Genomic DNA, 18,756 nt, shown 5'->3' with positions numbered 1-18,756 from the left:
GCTACAACAACAACAACAACTCTGTAGCCGAGCAGTTTTAGATCTCTACGCCTAACAAACCCCTGCCTTTCAACGGATCGCCACAAAAAAAAAAAAAAAACAAAAAAAAAAAAAAAAAACTATGCGCGGATGCGCCCATTGTGTCGATAGGGGGGGTTATGATGAGTATTTCGTTGGGTATTATAATTATATGTTCACTAATTCACCCACTTAAAGTTTGATTATAACTTTGAGGCACTGTAAAATATACATTTGTACATTCATACTGAGATACAAGTATCTGCTTTATTTACATAGTCTGTAGTACTTAGAGTTGAATATTTTATAGCCAGTAAAGAGAGTTTCATTGTTAAACGCAGACATATCCTTTTGAAATGCTAAAATTTGTAATAAAAATTTTTTTTATCGACTTACCAGCCAGTGATGTTAAAAGCTGAGTACTTTGGCTATTGTATACACATATTTTGATTGCAAGTTTTATTCACTTATTCAATCTGAAAGAAAACAAGAATAAAATAGAATTTAAATAAATTTTTTAAATAAATATATCATGGTTTTAAAATTTTGAATCACGTGCAAATATAAAATTAATATTGCATATATCACTAAGGCAACTCCTTGAAAAATTAGTAATACAAAATTTCAGTGGCGTAGAGGAGATTCAAAAGAGGGGAGTCCCATCAAAACTTCTGACGTAGCAAATAATTTAAAAAAACTGTCCGAGTTCTTGGAAGTTTTGTGATATGTTGTTTGTGGACATTAGATCTTTCTCCACCTGCAGAAGTCTGAGGTATCCCGTTATTACGTAACAAACCCGAGAAGTATTCGAGAAAATACTACATATTAATAAAGCGAGCCGCTTTATTCAACGTGAAAGTTGGAGTCCTGAGCTGACATTTTTTTAACTACAGTGTCAGAGTTCACTTACGAATCTTTCTTTACTTCTACCTTTATACAGGTACCATACGGATTGAATACCAAGAAGTTTATGTCTTACTAATCTATATCTGATAGCTATAACCAGAGCTCGTATTTCCATGCCAATTGAATATGCAAGATTTACCAAGTTATTATGAAGCGTACAAATGTACGTCTATGATTAAGGCCATTATTTCTAGTTAATAAAAAGACTATTACTTCACGAGTTTACTGACATTTTCAAAAGAGTTTCAGCATAATTTAGGGTATTTTCAGAATGTTGTATACCTTAAGCGCTCAGTTGAGAATATATTCGAAGTATTTTCGTAGTTTGGTATCATTCTGCATCAAATGCGAAACCTTTTCTTAATGATGTAGGAACTGGTTCGGATATCTGCTGGCTTACCTCGCATTTGCTTTAGGATTTCGCTAAATTTTTGCGAATTTTATTGAAATAATGTCGGCAATAGTTTAAGACCATTCCGGTATAATTTCAGGGCTTTTTGATAAGAGCTTCATCAGCTCGTTACCGATAACAACCAATATCGACGAGTAATTTGTTTGTTATGGATAGTGACACTATCATCGATTCATCTGTTTGTTATCGGATTGTTATTGTCGAGTCATCGTGTTATTTTTGGTTTTGGATATAGACTTCTATATATCAAAATGATCTGGACGAAAAAAGAAATTCATTTAACCATGTCCGTCCGTCCGTCTGTCTGCCCGTGAACACGATAACTTGAGTAAATTTTGAAATATCATAATGATTGGTATGTAGATTTCTGGGCACTTTCCACAGATCGCTATTTAAAATGAACGCAATCGGACTATAACCTCGCCCACTTTTTCGATATCGAAAATTCCGAAAAACCGAAAAAGTGCGATAATTCATTACTAAAGATGGATAAAGCAATGCAACTTGTAGGTGGGTTTGCCTTATGACGCAGAATAGAAAATTAGTAAAATTTTGGACAATGGGCGTGGCACCGCCCCTTTTAAAAGAAAGTAATATCAAAGTTTTGCAAGCTGTAATTTGGCAGTCGCTGATGATGAAATTTGCAGGAACGTTACTCCCATTACTATGTGTGTGCTAAATAAAAATTTGCAAAATCGGATGACGAACACGCCCACTTTAAAAAAAATTTTTTTAACAAAAAATTTAATATATTTACAGTATATATATAAATTATGTCAACATTCATCTCCAGTAATTATATGGTGCAACAAAATACAAAAATAAAAGAAAATTTCAAAATGGGCGTGGCTCCGCCCTTTTTCATTTAATTTGTCTAGAATACTTTGAATGCCATAAGACGAACAAAAATTTACCAATACTTGTGTAATTTAGTAAGGGCATAGCTTCTATGACGATAACTGTTTTCTGTGAAAATGGGCGAAATCGGTTGAAGCCACGCCCAGTTTTTATACACAGTCGACGGTCTGTCCTTCCGCTCGGCCATAACACGATAATTTGAGCAAAAATCGATATATCTCTAATAAACTTAGTTCACGTACTTATCTGAACTCACTCTATCTTGGTAATAAATATGGGCGAAATCCGACCTTGACCACGCCCACTTTTTTGATATCGAAAATTTCGAAAAATGAAAAAAGGCCATAATTCTATACCAAATACGAAAAAAGGATGAAGCATGGTGATTGGATTGGTTTTTTGACGCAAAATATATCTTTCGACAAAATTTTTTAAATTGGATGTGACACATAACATATTAAGTAGAAGAAAATGAAATACTTCTGCATGCCGAAATCAAAAGCCCTTGGAATCATGGCAAGAAAACAGTTCCTAAATAAATTAGCGGTACCCGACGGATGATGTTCTGGGTCAACGTGGTCCACATTTTCATCGATATCTCGAAAACGCCTTCACATATACAACTTAGGGCTACTCCCTTTTAAAATGCTCATTAACACCTTTCATTTGATAGCCATATCGTACAAACACATTATAGAGTCACCCCTGGTCCATCTTTATGGCGATTTCTCGAAAAAGCGTCCACCTATAGAACTATGTCCCACTCCCTTTTAAAATACTCTTTAATATCTTCCATTTGATACCCATGTCACACAAACACATTCCAGGGTTACCCTAGGTTCATTTTCATACATGGTTATTTCCCCTTATTATGTCTTCAAAGCTTTCAGCCTGGTGTGTAATGTCCGGTTACACCCGAACTTAGCCTTCCTTACTTTTTTATCTTTCATTTCCCACAATTTTTTCAAAAAGTAAGACACACAATTTTTTTAATGAAAATATCCACAAAAAATCAGGGATGGAAAATAATAATTATTTTTTTTCGGAGTCGAAAAGTGCGGGACAAAGAATTGTCCGAGGTGAAAATGTTTGAGTTCCCAGGTATCCCTATAGCAATATCATGTCGAATCATGCATCCTCTTTATTTTTCGAACTTGTTCCGTAAAAGTACACATATACAAGCAAAATCAAGTAAACTCGCACTTTTATTTTTAAAATTTTAAATCCGGACATTTATTTTTATGGCCAAAATAAAAGTCCGGCTTGATGAAAAAGAAACGACTTATCCGAATTAAACATTTTTTTTTTCGGATAAGCCGTTTCTTTGTTATGAAGCCGGACTTTTTTTTGGCCTTAAAAAATAAAATTCAGGATTTAACGTTTATTTCCGGATTTTTATTTTTAGGTCTGTGATATATTATCCCTCTTGACACATAACGAGCTTGTAACTTGGTCTTGGGTCTTTACGATCTCAAAGCAAAATTTGCTAATGCATATGAATCCTTCCTATGGTTATAAAAATGTCCAAATTGTTCGATATCTTCGAAAACTCTTTTCAAATATTCTCAGTTGTGTTTCTACCTTCCGATCTTCCTCCCATGAATATGCCTTCGTCAGCTGTTAGGTGTTGAGTCATGTAATTTGGAGTGACAGATTAGAGTAAAAAATTCTTGGCCAAAAAAAGTAAAACAAGACCAAATATGTCTACTAAAAATTCACTGATTTTCAGTGCATCTTCCTAAATTTATATGCAGTTGTTGTTGTTGTTGTTATAGCGATAAGGTTGCTCACCCGAAGGCTTTGGGGAGTGTTATCGATGTGATGGTCCTTTGCAGGATAAAGATCCGGTACGCTGCGGTAGCACACCACCATTAAGGTGCTAGCCCGACCATCGCGGGAACGATTTATGTGGCCACATTAATCCTTCAGGCCATCCCTCCCTCCCCAGCCCCAAGTTCCATGAGGAGCTTGGGGTCTTGAGAGCCTCGTCTGTTAGTGAAACAGGATTCGCCACGGATAGGTAAGGTTGACAATTGGGTTTGGAGAAGCTATATATTGCGCTGGCAACCTGAAGGGTTGCGATACACAGCCCCTTGAATCTGGTATTTTAGTCACCTCTTACGACAGCCATACCTACCGCGGGTATATTCTGACCACCTAACCCGCTGGGGTTATGTACAGTTATAGTTGTCTGTTCAGGATAGTCATATAAAAGCCACACCAGAAGCACCGATACACCAATGAACTATCAAATCCTCATAAATATTTAGGGCACGTAAAAAGCTGTATCGGGTTGCAAATGCAACCTGCAGTTAAAAAAAAAAAATAAAAGATGTGTTGTTATGAGTATAAGCCGAAATCACATTCGAATTGCATACACAGTTAAAAATTTGAGCATGCATTTTATAGTATGCTCAATCTTATGTATATGAAAGTCTACTCTGCCTCAACGGTTTTACCCGCAATCCTCTCACTTCGCTAATGAAAAGATTGAGCGATTTTTCGAAACGGGAACTTCGAAATGGCTTACTCTCGTTGTCTTGCGTTGGATACAAACAATCGCTGCATTTTGTTTTTTTAGTTTCCGACAGGGCAGATAACTGATGTATATTGGAATGATTTTCCGCCATCCCTTATAACATTTTCTTCCAATTGCGTCGGGTTACTTTTAAGCTTTCCTTCCATCTTCAAGGCAGATTAGTTTTCACCCAGAAACTTTTCATGGCAGAAATAGACTCTATTAAGGAGCCGCGTGGTACCAATAGATATCATCAGTTTAGATAGTGTTTTCAAGAAAACCCGATTATTGCAGCCACTTTACAGCTCGCTTGGCTCAGACATTTGTCCGCAATGTATATATCATAGACTTTGAAGCCTTAGGCAAATCAAACTATATTTTCAGTTATATAGGGTGCTTTAGATATTTAAAAGCAATTATGACAAAATTCCACGTTTGTACGGGACACAAATTGTGTGGGTGTGTAAATTCAGAAAAAGGCATGTATTTGTATGGAACAGCGGAAATTCTCTAATTTCTCGATTACAGTGAGTCAGGTGAAACTCCCGCGAAACTGAAATTATTCGAACAAAAATAAAAAATAAAAATTACCTTTGATTGTATTTGTGTAGAATCAAATAAAACATAATTTCAAGGCACAATACACTCCTTTTGATTTTTCTTACAAATCATTGTCATTCGATATTTAGGAGTGGTGATAAAAGCAACGTTGCTACCTACCGTCCCATTTCAAAACTTTTCACTGTCTCGAAAATGTATGAGATTGTAGATAAGTATAAAATATTCATCGCAAAATATTCTAAAGAACTAGTCTTACTTACTTACTTACTTAGTATAGTTTTGTGCCTGGCAAATCGAGTGTAACTAATCTAGCACTTCAAGCAGCGGGTCAGCTGCTTTGTAAAAGGTAATGAGCGTCTCTTTTTCTTTACTACAAGTACTGCCGGCAAGAGATTTGGGGATTTTATTACGGCTCTGGTACAATTGCCATTGCATGCTCGACAAAAACTAGATCCTGATCGAACACCCAGTATTTTTACATGTAAGACAGTCGGTAGCGTAATTCCATCGACGTAGATGTTCGTTATGTCGATATTTGCCGCCGATGATTTTGTCGGTGACGATATCAGGTTTCGCGAGGCGAAAGAACTGGAAAGATCAGGGAGATAACTGTTTCATTAATTACAGAGCTTATCGATGGGTGGGCCGGGGCTTGTGGCTATACCGTGCAGCCATCTGCGTAGGATAGAAAGGTAACTACTCCTAGTGGCGAAAGCTTCGATATCTAGAAGTTAAACAAACGCGTGGATAGGACACCAGTCTGTGGTACACCTTGGTTAATTCTTCTGGGTTTAGATTGTACGCTCCCGAATTGCAGCGATGCTTGCCAACAAGACAAATAATTTGCGTTCAACCTTTAGAGACTTGGAGGATGGGATGACCTCCCAAGTCTTGCAGTAATGCGCCGTGGTGATCGACTGTGTCAAAAGCTTTTGATAGGTCTGAAGCTACGAGTATTACGGTTACCCGTAGCCCCAGGTCTCTCTACTCTCTGCCAGGTCTACGCCACACCACGTCCATACCTAATATATACCTCAATCTGTTAAAAGACGGTTTGGTGTGTTTATAGTGTCAATGAGTAAGCTTTTTAAGCATTTTCTATCTCAGTCCATACAATCGAAACACTGTGCGATTTCATGCATTGCACCATGTCAGCATTTTTTCCCGAACCTTTGATTAAATCAATATCCATGCGTATAAAACTGATGACAGTAGGGCATTAAAAAACTGTCATCCAAAAATATTTCGCTTTTTCTATTAAAACAATCTGTTATGATGAAAAACGCTGTTTTGCCTTGTTGACGGTTAAAGTTAAAATTACACATAACATAAAGAATGGCGCACAGCCTCACAATCCCCTGAAACCTCTATCCACTATTTCGCGTAGCCGAGTTTATTGTTTTTGCGTTAACAAGTTCATAAGTGCTCTATTAAATTCCGAGCTAAAAATAGCAATTTTTAGCGTTCAGGTGTAGTCAAGTGAAATGCCATCAAAAGAGGGAAATTTATTGGAATTTTCACATACATATGAGTTTGTAGTTGTTCAAGATTGCAATATTGCATTGTATATATTGTAACGAATATTAGCAACACTAAGGGGTACTATCATCTCTAAGCGATGCTAAGCAGTGACTTGCATGCACATCAATAAATCAATCATTTTGTATCTACATAAACGAATCAATAATTATGTCTACACATATGTAAGTACACGCAGGGAGAAGCAACGCACAAACGCATGCATATATCTTATCTGAGGTGCTCACAAGAGAGGGCAATAATTTGTGCAAGTATTACTCACGCGCATATGAGAAGCAATAAACATAGTTGTGGCTGGTGATTTTGTAGCTGATGACTAACTAGTAAGTTCTGGAATGGAAAAGCCTAGAAGTATGCAACGAGGAAATCAGACAGTATAAAAAGGCGACATTAGAGGCACGAGAGCTTAGTTTCATTGAAGCTATCAGTCAGTTTTGATTAAGCACGCAATCTGTCACACAATAGTAGAGTTATTTATTGTGAAGTACTTTAATAAAGGCCATTTTGCACTATTAAATATTGGAGTTATTTATTCAACGGTTTAGTGATTCGAAGTTAGCAGAAGGTTGCAAATAAGAGGATTTGCAAGTAAAATGGTTACAATATATACATATATATGAAATGCTAATATAAATTAAAAAAATTTTGTATTTATTTACTAATCGCCACGTTAAACTCTTGGGTATTATGAGCATAGACAACACGATTACATTAGTTTCACTTAGATGTATGTTTGCCGTAACTCTCTAGGCTAGGTGCGCCAAGGACAGTTGAAAACAAATAAATATAGTTTTAAAAAGCTAAAAACATGCTTTTAAATAATGCCGAACTAAAAAGTTAAAACAATGGACAAAATAAGTTTAAAAAAATAATGAGCGAAAAATACTAATATTCTTGTGAAAAAGGGTGCATATGTTAAATATGGACATGTGGTTGTGAAAATTCATTGATATATGACCAAGCAGAATCTCAACCACAACCACAATACCATTTTCCGTTCCACAAATATCCTCTTTCATTAACAACTACACAAACTGCGCACCATTGTTTTCGGAAGGAAGGAAACTCTTCAAACAAAATGTCATGATTAACAATTAAAGGTGTCTAAGTTCGGGTGTAACCGAACATTAAATACTCAGCGTGAGCTTCAATTGCACATTTCATTTCAGATAAATTACTTTTCTACATGACACGTGGCACAGCCCGTTTAAAAAAAAATGTCTCCCCATTTCCTCTTACAATAAAACTTGATAAGTGAAATATCATTGATTCAAAACTATTTTTTGCTAAGTTATAGCTTATCATTCTAGTCTACGACCCTTTTAAACATGTTTTATATCGAAGTTACCGTGGTCTTTAACCGATCCCGTCCATTTTTACTAGAAATATTTTCTACTATAGGGAAAATTTGTGTACCCAATTTTATTACGATCCGTTAATTTTGCTTCGAGTTATGGCTCCCGAAACATAGAAGATTGCTCAGTCATAAAAGGGGCGATGCCACACCCATTTCCAAAAATTTTAGCGTTTTCCAATTTAATGTTATAATTCAATTTAAAAAGTAAAATTTTATTGATACAAAGCTCTTTTTTGCTAAGATATAACATATTATTTTCGTCTACAACCCTTTTAAAAATCTTTTATATAAAAGCGGGCGTGGTCTTAACCGATCTCGTCCATTTTTTCTAGAAATATTTCCTGTATAGGGAAAATTTGTGCACCCAATTTTATTATGATCCGTTAATTTTTCTTCGAGTTATGGCTCCCGAAATATGGAAAATTGCTCAGTCATAAAAGGGGCAGTGCCACGCCCATTTTTTGAAATTTGAAGTTGTTCCTATTTATTTTTATAAATCCACTTGGGAAATGAAATACCATTAATAAAAGCTCTTTTTTGCAAAGTTATATCTCATTTTATTCGTCCACGACCCTTTTAAAAATCTTTTATATAAAAGTGGGCGTGGTTTTTAACCGATTTCATTAATTTTTCTTCAAAGCATTCCTTATAGTAAGGGAAACCTCTCTGCTGAATTTCGTTACGATAGGTTTAAAGATTTTTGATTTATGATTAATACTATTTGTAAAATTGATTTTATCACAAGTGGGCGGTGCCATGCCCTAAACATTTTTTCAAATTTTTATCAAGAGTCTCAATATCAGTCCATTCGTCAAATTTCAACATTCTAGGTGTATTATTTACTAAATCATCAGGTTTTTTGTGGTTTCAAAAATGTTATATATATAAAAAGTAGGCGTGGTTATCATCCGATATCGCTCATTTTCAACACCAATCTATTCTGGGTCCAGGTAAGCTCGTGTACCAAATGGTGAAGATATCTCAATATTTGCTCAAGTTATCGTGTTACCAGACAGACAGACGGACGGACGGACATGGCTCAATCAAATTTTTTTCGATACTGATGATTTTGATATATGGAAGTCTATATCTATCTCGATTCCTTTATACCTGTACAACTAACCGTTATCCACTCAAAGTTTTAATACCCTGTGTACAAGTCCAGCTGGGTATAAAAATGTATGAATTATAGCAAATATTAACTCAAATATTTACACTTATTATATGCTAACATGTGTACATATATGTATATTATCACATAGGTCACATAGTGGAGGACAATACATAATATGCAATGTGTTAGCTGACAAAAAATTGGATTGAAATCAGATTCAAGAGTGAAGCTAAAACAAAGATTCACAAATCGGAAAGCACGAAACACCACTAACTGAAAGAGTCTTTCTATTCAGAATAGGAGTATTGCTGGAAAAATCTACGTTTCGGTGGCAGCGAACATCATAGACTTTAGAATGAGGTAAAAAGCAAAACCTTTAAGAAAAATTAAATTAAATTAAATGAATGAAATATTTTGCAAGCTTTCTCGGGACTTGAAAGCAGGTCTTTCGGTGATGTTGACGCGCATACTATCACCACATATTATTGGCGGAATATGCACACATCTATACGTATATACATAATTCGGAGAGTTTATGAAAATATATTTGCCAGCTTTGAAGTGTTTTTTTTGTTTTTTTTTTTTTATTTAACGGAACAAATATAACGTATTTTGGTTCAGATTTTAGCCGCAATACAATTTTAGCGGAAGTGTTCTGTGACGGAAATTAAATAACTTTTTTCAGACAATTTCATACGTTTATTTTATTTTTGAATTTTACGTTAGTTTATCCTGAAAATAACTACTCTGCATACGTGTGTGTGGCTTTATATGTATATCCCGTAGGAAAATCAATATTCAGTGACTAAAGTTGGAGTTTTGGTAATAGAGCAGCAGTACTAAAAAAACCGCTTCGGTAATTGTTAACTAGATTTTCCCCATTTCAGTTATAAAGACATTTTAAATAACGACCAAAATTTAATACTGATATTTGAATGGTTGGAAAAATAATGCATTTGAATTTGCTTTCAATATCAAATATGTGTTTTATGGTTAATCGAAATGTCTGTCACTGAGGTGGTGTACTTAAACCTGCGATAGAATTATTTACAGAAGCCGACGAATTTTATACCCAGAAATGAGACAATACTTTCCTAAAGGCTACGCTTTCTGTTGTACAGTCAATATTTCAATTTTTTTCTTGAAAACTTAGTTTAGTTTTTAGAAGGCTGACTTTTTGATTTGAGAAATTGTTCTTTAAACTGATTGGAATATTTTCTCCTTAAGAAAATTATTTACAAATTTGAAGTTTGTTTTTAGACACGTTAGTCACTTAATAACTGCATATACGGTTGCCACTTGGGTCCATTTTGACCAAAAATGGTCCTTCCATTCCCATTTTCATTTCATTAATTTTTGATAAAACAGCGGACTTATCAGAAAAAATACTTGCTTAGAAATTTCGATTGGTTATCAAACACTTTTCGTTATTTATTTTTGTGAATATTCGAGCATAAAAAAATGTTTATCAAATACTGAAAACTGAAAACTAAATAAAAGAATGAAACTTATTTGTTCCAAACAAACTGTAATACTTTTAAATTTATTTACAAGAAAATTCAATGAAAACATTTTGAAAGCGTTACTCTTCGTTTGGAACGTCGATATTTAAGTCTTTCTCACCCCGCTCAAAGCACCTCAATGAGTTCAAGGAAATCCAGGACTATTGTGGTGTAAAGCCACTCAAGATACTTGAAAACTTAGTACTTGTGCCAAGAAATATTTTAACTGGAAGTAAGGCAGAAACACTTTTCGAAAGTGATAGCTTTATAAATGTAGAACGATTTGCGATTAAAATATTTATTTTTATATTCAGCTTTTGGAGCAAATGCAGAAAGAGATTTGATTTCGGATGAAGTGTTTTGCGTAAAATTATTTCCGTAGGTGCTTGCAGAATCCCATAAACTTCAATTACAACTCTGCTAACTAGTTTCTCTTCCCTAATTACATGTAATAACTGAACCGGATATTACACAGTTGAAACTTTTAAGACGCTGGAGTTTTAGTCTGAGTTCAAAACTCACACATACTGAATCTAGGCTCTAGACCAGTTAGGAAAATAATTCTTGCACGTTAATTTGCCGTAGATAAGTGGCATATTTTATAAATTCGGGAAAAAAATTCCAATTTTTTTTATGTTGCACCGCCAACTTCATGTGAAGTCAGCGTGCCACTTTTCGAAAAAAAAATTATTGGGAAAATTGCCGTGAATTTGTCGTGATTTATCCGTGAAACAAAAAATTTGCCGCGACTATATTTTAGAAAACTTCGAGTGGGACGCCAACTTCACGTCAATAAAACTAAAATTTGAATGAATTTGATGAATTTTGAACAGTACGGACTCATTCACTCTATGTGAGGTCCTCATGGCCCGGCCAGCTCAATACTACTCTATTTGCTACACAACTCCCACACCTAATATAGGATAGTTCGCCTGAGAGTATGCTACACATATTGCTTTTGTTCGCAATGAAGATAAAATAACGATACTGATGTCGCAATTAAATGCCGGAAAATCAAAGTTCAACTGGAAAAGGCCAGCTATCCACAGCTTGATCAAATAATATTTTTAAGCTTGGTCTGTTCAAGCTGCAAACAAAAAACAAGTTTGGGAGATGGCGTGGCACTCTCCTGCTTGTGAAGTTGGGATGGGCAGAACAAGCTTTTGTCCTCCCTGAGGAACATGTGATATGGAACAATAATTTAGAAAAACAATATTGTGTTTTTACTTGGCCCTATAGTCATAGAACCAATGCCATTAATCCCAGTACCCAAAAAAATAAAAAATAAAAATATCGGGAAATTTTAAAAAGTGCTTTTGTATTATGCAGATTTACAATTAAAAATAGTTTTAGGAACAAAATAACTTGTTGAATGCAGCCGGAAAACGTAGTTTTCGTACCTTCATACATAAGATTTGAACCGAAAATATCTTCAAAAGTACTAAGTCATTTGTGGGTCTAAACTTTTTCCAAACTTTATCGTTCTATGTTATCTGCATAGTAAACCTAAAAAGTTGGATATTTCCCCACGGGCTGTTTACGCTATTACCACTTGCATAAGTATGCATATACATAGAAAAGAAAGATTTTATAAACCTAAATGGAATATAAAACACGTTTAAATACAATGCGAACTATGAAAGCAACTACTTGTATTTTCATACAATCACGAGCTGATAGAATATTTGAGTGCTTTCTATATTCCACACGTTTCGAATGAAGACTAAATTTCTGTTATATACTACAACTCAACCCACACGTTTTTAGTAGTATACCATTGTATCATGGTACTGTAGTGCCTTTGTGCTGGATTTTTGCACATAAGCACCTATGTATCTACGTACCACGATGTTGCTTATTTCACTCAATTTGATTTCAAGTTAAATATTTGAACATGGCCAACATAAGCTTGTTAGTTTGTGGCTGCAAACCCGCAGAAATCCTTTATAACCACCAGCAGGTGCGTATGTTAACTTGTAGACTAAACACACTGGTGCCACTGAAAGTTTAAATGCTGCATTATGCACACAAATTTAAATGGAAGTTTGTGCAAAGTATAATACACGGTTAAAAATTTGAGACTTAGTTTTAAACCATTCAATGATTGAAGCTAGTTTCTAACTTTTTAAACTTTAGTGGAAACTTCTACTTACGGATTTAAAAAAAAAAAACAAAAAGTTTGAAATTACTTCTGAAAATCTAAAATAAAATAATTTCGAAAAACGCCGTCCAATTTCGTTGGATTATCAAACGCTTCACCAATATTCGAATCACAGATAATTCGGTGAAACCGCAGTTGCCTAAACCACTCGCATATACTTATTCACCCTTATTGTCATTGGCGTCGCCGTCACTGAACGACGACGACTCACGACGACGTTTTAAATTCGGTATTGCCGTTGTCGTTTTCGATAACTATTGACGACTATCGACACATGTTTGGTATTGGCTAAAGCGCCAAATACACGACACGAACATTTCCGCGAACATTCCGCAATCTTGTTCGCAGCTTTGGTCATACACCATACGAACTTTTGGCCGAACATTAGTTCTCTTTCAGACAGCGATGAATACGGACAACAGTTGTGCTGCAGAAATATTGCTCGCTGTGGCAATTAAGCGTAAAAAAAGAGAGAAGATCGCAAAAAAAGAATTTGGTGCAAAGAATGGTCCTTTGTGGCTTCAGGATCTACTTCTTTTAATTTTTCGATTAAAGCCGCATAATCATTATTCTTTTTAATTCTATTACAATAATCTTTGCTTTTTACTTACCACAATGATGGCAAATATTTATACATTTCAATAAATTCACTCAGAAATTTTTTATTGTCCATTTTACTTTTCCGCGCACGTCTGTTCCGTTCAGAAATTACTACGATTATGAGCTATTTCTCCATACACGCACGAACAGTTCGCGCAAATGTTCGCCAAAAATTAAAATATTTTGATTTTTGGCGAACATTTGCGCGAACTGGCAAACACCACCATACACGACAGAAAAGGTCACAGAAACATGACATAACGGGAATGTTCGTGGAAATGTTCGTGTCGTGTATTTGGCGCTTAAGCAAATTTGCTGTCGTCATCGCCCTCACACAACGCCATTTGTGTTGATGCTGTTTTTACTGACTACAGAAGGAAAATTTGTAAGTAAAACATTTCTTTTTTAATTAATTAAATATACATATATGTAATATGCATTGTTTTTTTAGATATTCAAAATGAAAATAACGAGTGCGCAATAATTCGAGGTTCTTGTAGCTGGGCTAGAAAAAATCGGGTTACTTCTGATTTTTTTCTATTGAGTCTAAGCTCCTGTTTATTATTTTCGTCACTAGAGCTCATAATAAAACATTTTTGTAAAATCTTGAAATGAAATATTTAAACAAATCTCAAATCGCGAAAAAAGATACAAAAATAGTAAAAAAAATCGAACAGCTGATCCAGAATTGATAGAGATGGTATATTTTCCTTTCGTTTTATCGATAAATTGTAGTCGTCGTCTCAACAAGCTTAGCCAATACCGATTTGGTGTCGAAGTGACGACGACGTCGATACGATGTGACGTCGACTGAAATACGACGACGATGTCGACGACGACAATAAAAATTAGGGTGATTATTTTTATGCATATTTTTCATTGACCTTCTTAAATGTTACGATCATGGTGTTCTCATAATTCCAGATAAATTTCGGTCTAATATTAATTTTGATTGAGAATTCAGTCATAATGTAATACAAATATCACAAATATGATGTGTCCCCATCCCAAAATCTAAAGACATTTGAATGATTTTTTCCTGAGGAGCAAATTATGTATAATGCTTAGTTCTCACTAGGTAAAATTTGACCACAAGCATGGCGATATCAATGAAAACGACCTATCATAGAACGTCAAATGCGTTTCCCATTCGTTTTTATTAGAAAGTGTCAATTGCAGAAAGTGCTGCAAGCCATAGCTCATTTATTATACCTACAACTGGGTCCAAAAACCGATTACAAATAAAAAGATGATAAAAAAAATTTAAGCACTACCTTTATGTACATGGACCAAAAAATAGAAGGCAATTTTTCCTTTAATACAGACATAGTCTTGATGAATTATGACCAAAAAACTTGGACAAAAGCTCTTGTAAAAGAATTTTGGGAATTGAAACTATAAAGGTGGAGCGCACTCTTTCAATTTAAGACAAACCATGTACTTGGGATTAACTAATTGAGTATTTAAAATTTAAACACGCGCTCTACCTTTATAATTTTAAATCCCAAAATTCTTTTACAAGAGCTTTTGTTAAAGTTTTTTAGTCAAAATTCAACAAGACTATGTCTGTATTAAAGGAAAAATTACCTTCTATTTTTTGGTCCATTTATATAAAGGTAGTCCTTAAAAGTTTTTTATCATCTTTTTATTTTCAATTGTTTAGTACTGCCTACAAAAAGGCAATTGCAACTTCGATCAGTAATTTAAGTAATTCCTAGCGCCGTTCTTTGGCGTTGCTCGGACGTACTACGTCTATATCTATATTCGGCTTAGGTGACTATAGAAAGATGTATGTGTGCTACATATAAATCGGTCAATTATTATAGCTGTTGGATGTTCTTGATATTGGTGGAGTGGGTGAGTTGGACAAAGAGGATGAATGTGGTGAATGATTCTTGTTGGCAATTATTCTCATAATTGGCGAAGCCGGATAGTGCAAAGCAATCGTTGTTGGTGAATATGATCACAATTGTTATGGAAGTAAGTTCAACACAATCGATGATGTGGTGAATTTTCATTCCTGGAGAATGTGCATCATAAGAAGAGAATTGCACCTCGTTTGTCAGCTACTTAATACGCCTGAAAGTCTAAAAGAATCGTGGTAAAAGTCGCGTACGCCTTAAAGTATGCAAGGACGTGCAATGAGTTGGGCCTTCAACGAGGTGGAATTCAACAATGCCTGCAACACTCAGGAGGCTAGCCATGAAGGTATGGCCTAATCTTCTAAATAGTTCGATTTGGGCGTTACGTAGGTCAAATTTTTTGATCAAACATTGCACTGTCACCGAGTTTTAAATTATATTTCAGGGTTCAAGTCTCTAGATGTCCAATAAGTTAGTTAAAAATCGATTGCAAGATTCCCAATTTAAAACTAGTTTTCTCAATATCTCGATCCATGAGCCACCTAGCGAAATTTTTTGATAAAATATTGCATTGTCACCGGGTTCTGACTTTCGGCCCAAGTTTCATGTCACTAGCGCATGGGGAAGTTACTCCAAAATCGATCGCAAGATGCCCCCCGCTTTGAAAGGATTTGCAGTTATCTTCACTAGCGCGCCACCTAGCGAAACTTTGTTTTCTACAAAATGGTATTTTCACCAGGCCTCTAACTAAGTGCCAAGTTTCAAGTCTCTAGGTAACCGGGAAGTTAGTTGAAAATGGATTGAAATATTCCCAAATTAAAATTAATTTTCCTAATATCTCGATCCATGCGCTACCTAATGGAATTTTTTTGATAAAATATTGCATTGTCACCGAGTTCTGACTTACGGCTCAAGTTTCAAGTCTCTAGCTCACCAGAAATTTACTCAAAAATCGATCGCAAGATTTCCCTCGTTTTTCAGGGATTTGTAGTTATCTCAATTAGCACGCCACCAAGCGGAACTTTGTTTTCTGTAAATTGTATTGTCACTGGTTCCGAACTATGTGCTAAGTTACAAGTCTCTAGGTAACGCGTAGTTAGTTAAAAATGGATTGAAATATTCCCAAATTAAAATTAATTTTCCTAATATCTCGATCCATGCGCTACCTAACGGAATTTTTTTGATAAAATTTTTGCATTGTCATCGAGTTCTGACTTACGGCTCAAGTTTCATATCACCCGCTCACCGGGAAGTTACTCAAAAATCGATTGCAAGATTCCCCTCGTTTTTCAAGGATTTGTAGTTATCTCACTTAGCGCCCTACCTGGCGGAATTTTGTTTCCTGTAAATTATATTGTCACCAAGCCTCGAACTGTGTGCCAAGTTTCAAGTCTCTAGGTCACCGGGAAGTTAGTTAAAAATGGATTGAAAGATTCCCAAAGCAAAATAAATTTTCTTAATATCTCGAACCATGCGCCACCTGGCGAAATTTTTATGATCAAAAATTACATTTTCACCGGGTTCTGATTCACGGCCCAAGGTTCAAGTCTCTACCTCACCGAGAAGTTACTTAAAAATCGATCGCCAGATTCCGTGCGTTTTTTCATGGATTTTCTTTTATCTCGATTCATCTGCCACCTGGCGGCATTTTATTTCCACGAATTGTAGTGCCATCGACTCGCAAACAATGTGCTAAGTTTCAAGTCTCTGGATCATCTAGAAGTTAGTTAAAAGTCGATCGCAAAATTTCCATTTTAAAATTAATTTTCTGTATATCTCGATCCGTGCGCCACCTAGCGTATTTTTTTACTCGCATTGTAATGTCTTCCAGATCTGAACTATGTTCTAAGTATCAAGTGTCTAGCTCAACGGGAAGTTACCGAAAACGACTTTTCTGTGGGTCCAAAATTCGTATGAAAATGAGGGGACAAACATGAAAGCGACTTAATATAAAGGTATGAAAAAACGAAATTAAATGTATGTATTTTAAGGGATAAAAAAGGTGAAACAGACAAACCAAGGCTTAAGTTTATATTTAACTAAACATGTTGCTGCAGTAGAAATTGTTTTTGTATTTTAAAGTTACGATAAAGTTTAGCCAGTTTTTCTAGCTTGGATTCAAAGACAAAATATAGTAGTGTCATATAAGTATTATTACCTTTTTTCCAAATATTTGCCTATCCAATGTTCTTTACGGTCGGCTCTTTATGTATTGATTTTAAATTATTTTAATTTGCTAACGAAAAAATTCTACAATTACAAAATTGTCTCCTTCATATATGACAGCATGACAGGCTTACTTTAAAATTCTTTATAATCATCAAGCCCTTTGAAAAATTTGACTTGGAACATTTATATCCATTCAAGCAATAATTATCATATTGGTCTATTATCGGAAAAACTTAACACAAATCCCACCCTCAAACACACTTGCTTTCGCCCACCAAGTTGAGTGATATCTGCATTTGACATTAAAATATGAGTCTAGTGAAAAAAATAAGTTTTTAAATATGGCATTGATATATATGAATAATTGAATATGCCACAGGATGTGTGAAACACAGGCTGAAGTTTAAAAGTTAAAAGATTGATCATTTTTGTGCTGTTAATTATTTATTTCGACAGGTGGCAAGCAAAACAGCAGAGCCGTTGAATATTTAATGACACGGGCCATAGTAGTTGGAAGCATGCATGGCATAGCATGGCATAATATATGAGTCGAAATATTTTTGGGTGTATTGTAAATATAAAAATTATTTATTTAGTATTTAAGTTAGCCTATAAATAAGTAGGGTAAAAGAGAACGCATTCGACTTTTCTTATTTTAAGCGTTAAAGTAATAATTATATGATTACACTTTTTTAAACCAAATAAAAAATAACAAGTAAGGGTGTCTAAGTTCGGGGGTAACCGCATATTATATACCCAGCGTGAGTTTCAATTGTTGTATATTGCTTGATAGAAATAGGGCGTGGCATCGCCCTTCAAAAAAAAAAAATTTCTCCCGATTTCCTGTTGTAATAAAACTTGGTAAGTGAAATATCATTGATACAATACTATTTTTCGCTAAAATGTAGCTTATTATTCTAGTCTACAACCCTTTCAAACATATATTTTATAAAAGTGGTCGTGGTTCTGAACAGATCACGCCAATTTTTACTAGAAATATTTCCTGCTATAAAGAAATATGCATTCCCAGTTTTATTATGATATGTTAATTTTTCTTCGAGTAATGGATCAACATGAAACAGAAAATTACTTAGTCAAAAATTTCAAAAATTTTAATATTTTCAAAGTTTTTATTATAATTGCATTTAGAAAGTAAAATACCTTTAACAGGTTCCCTGT

General features: G+C 34.8%; 1 long non-coding RNA gene across 2 annotated transcripts in view; it reads right to left on the bottom strand.

Annotated features, from left to right (window-relative positions):
- LOC137238133 (uncharacterized) overlaps window positions 1-18,756 on the bottom strand; it is a 480,771-nt gene that overhangs the window by 265,984 nt on the left and 196,031 nt on the right. For both annotated transcript variants that reach the window (XR_010949115.1, XR_010949114.1), the window contains exon 3: window positions 415-494. This is a non-coding gene — a long non-coding RNA (uncharacterized lncRNA). The remainder of the gene's footprint in view (window positions 1-414; window positions 495-18,756) is intronic.

Source organism: Eurosta solidaginis, chromosome 1, assembly GCF_040869045.1.
Source record: "Eurosta solidaginis isolate ZX-2024a chromosome 1, ASM4086904v1, whole genome shotgun sequence".
Classification (NCBI taxonomy): domain Eukaryota; kingdom Metazoa; phylum Arthropoda; class Insecta; order Diptera; family Tephritidae; genus Eurosta; species Eurosta solidaginis.
Note: the sequence above shows the minus strand (reverse complement) of the source record. Positions and strands in the feature narration are given on the sequence as shown.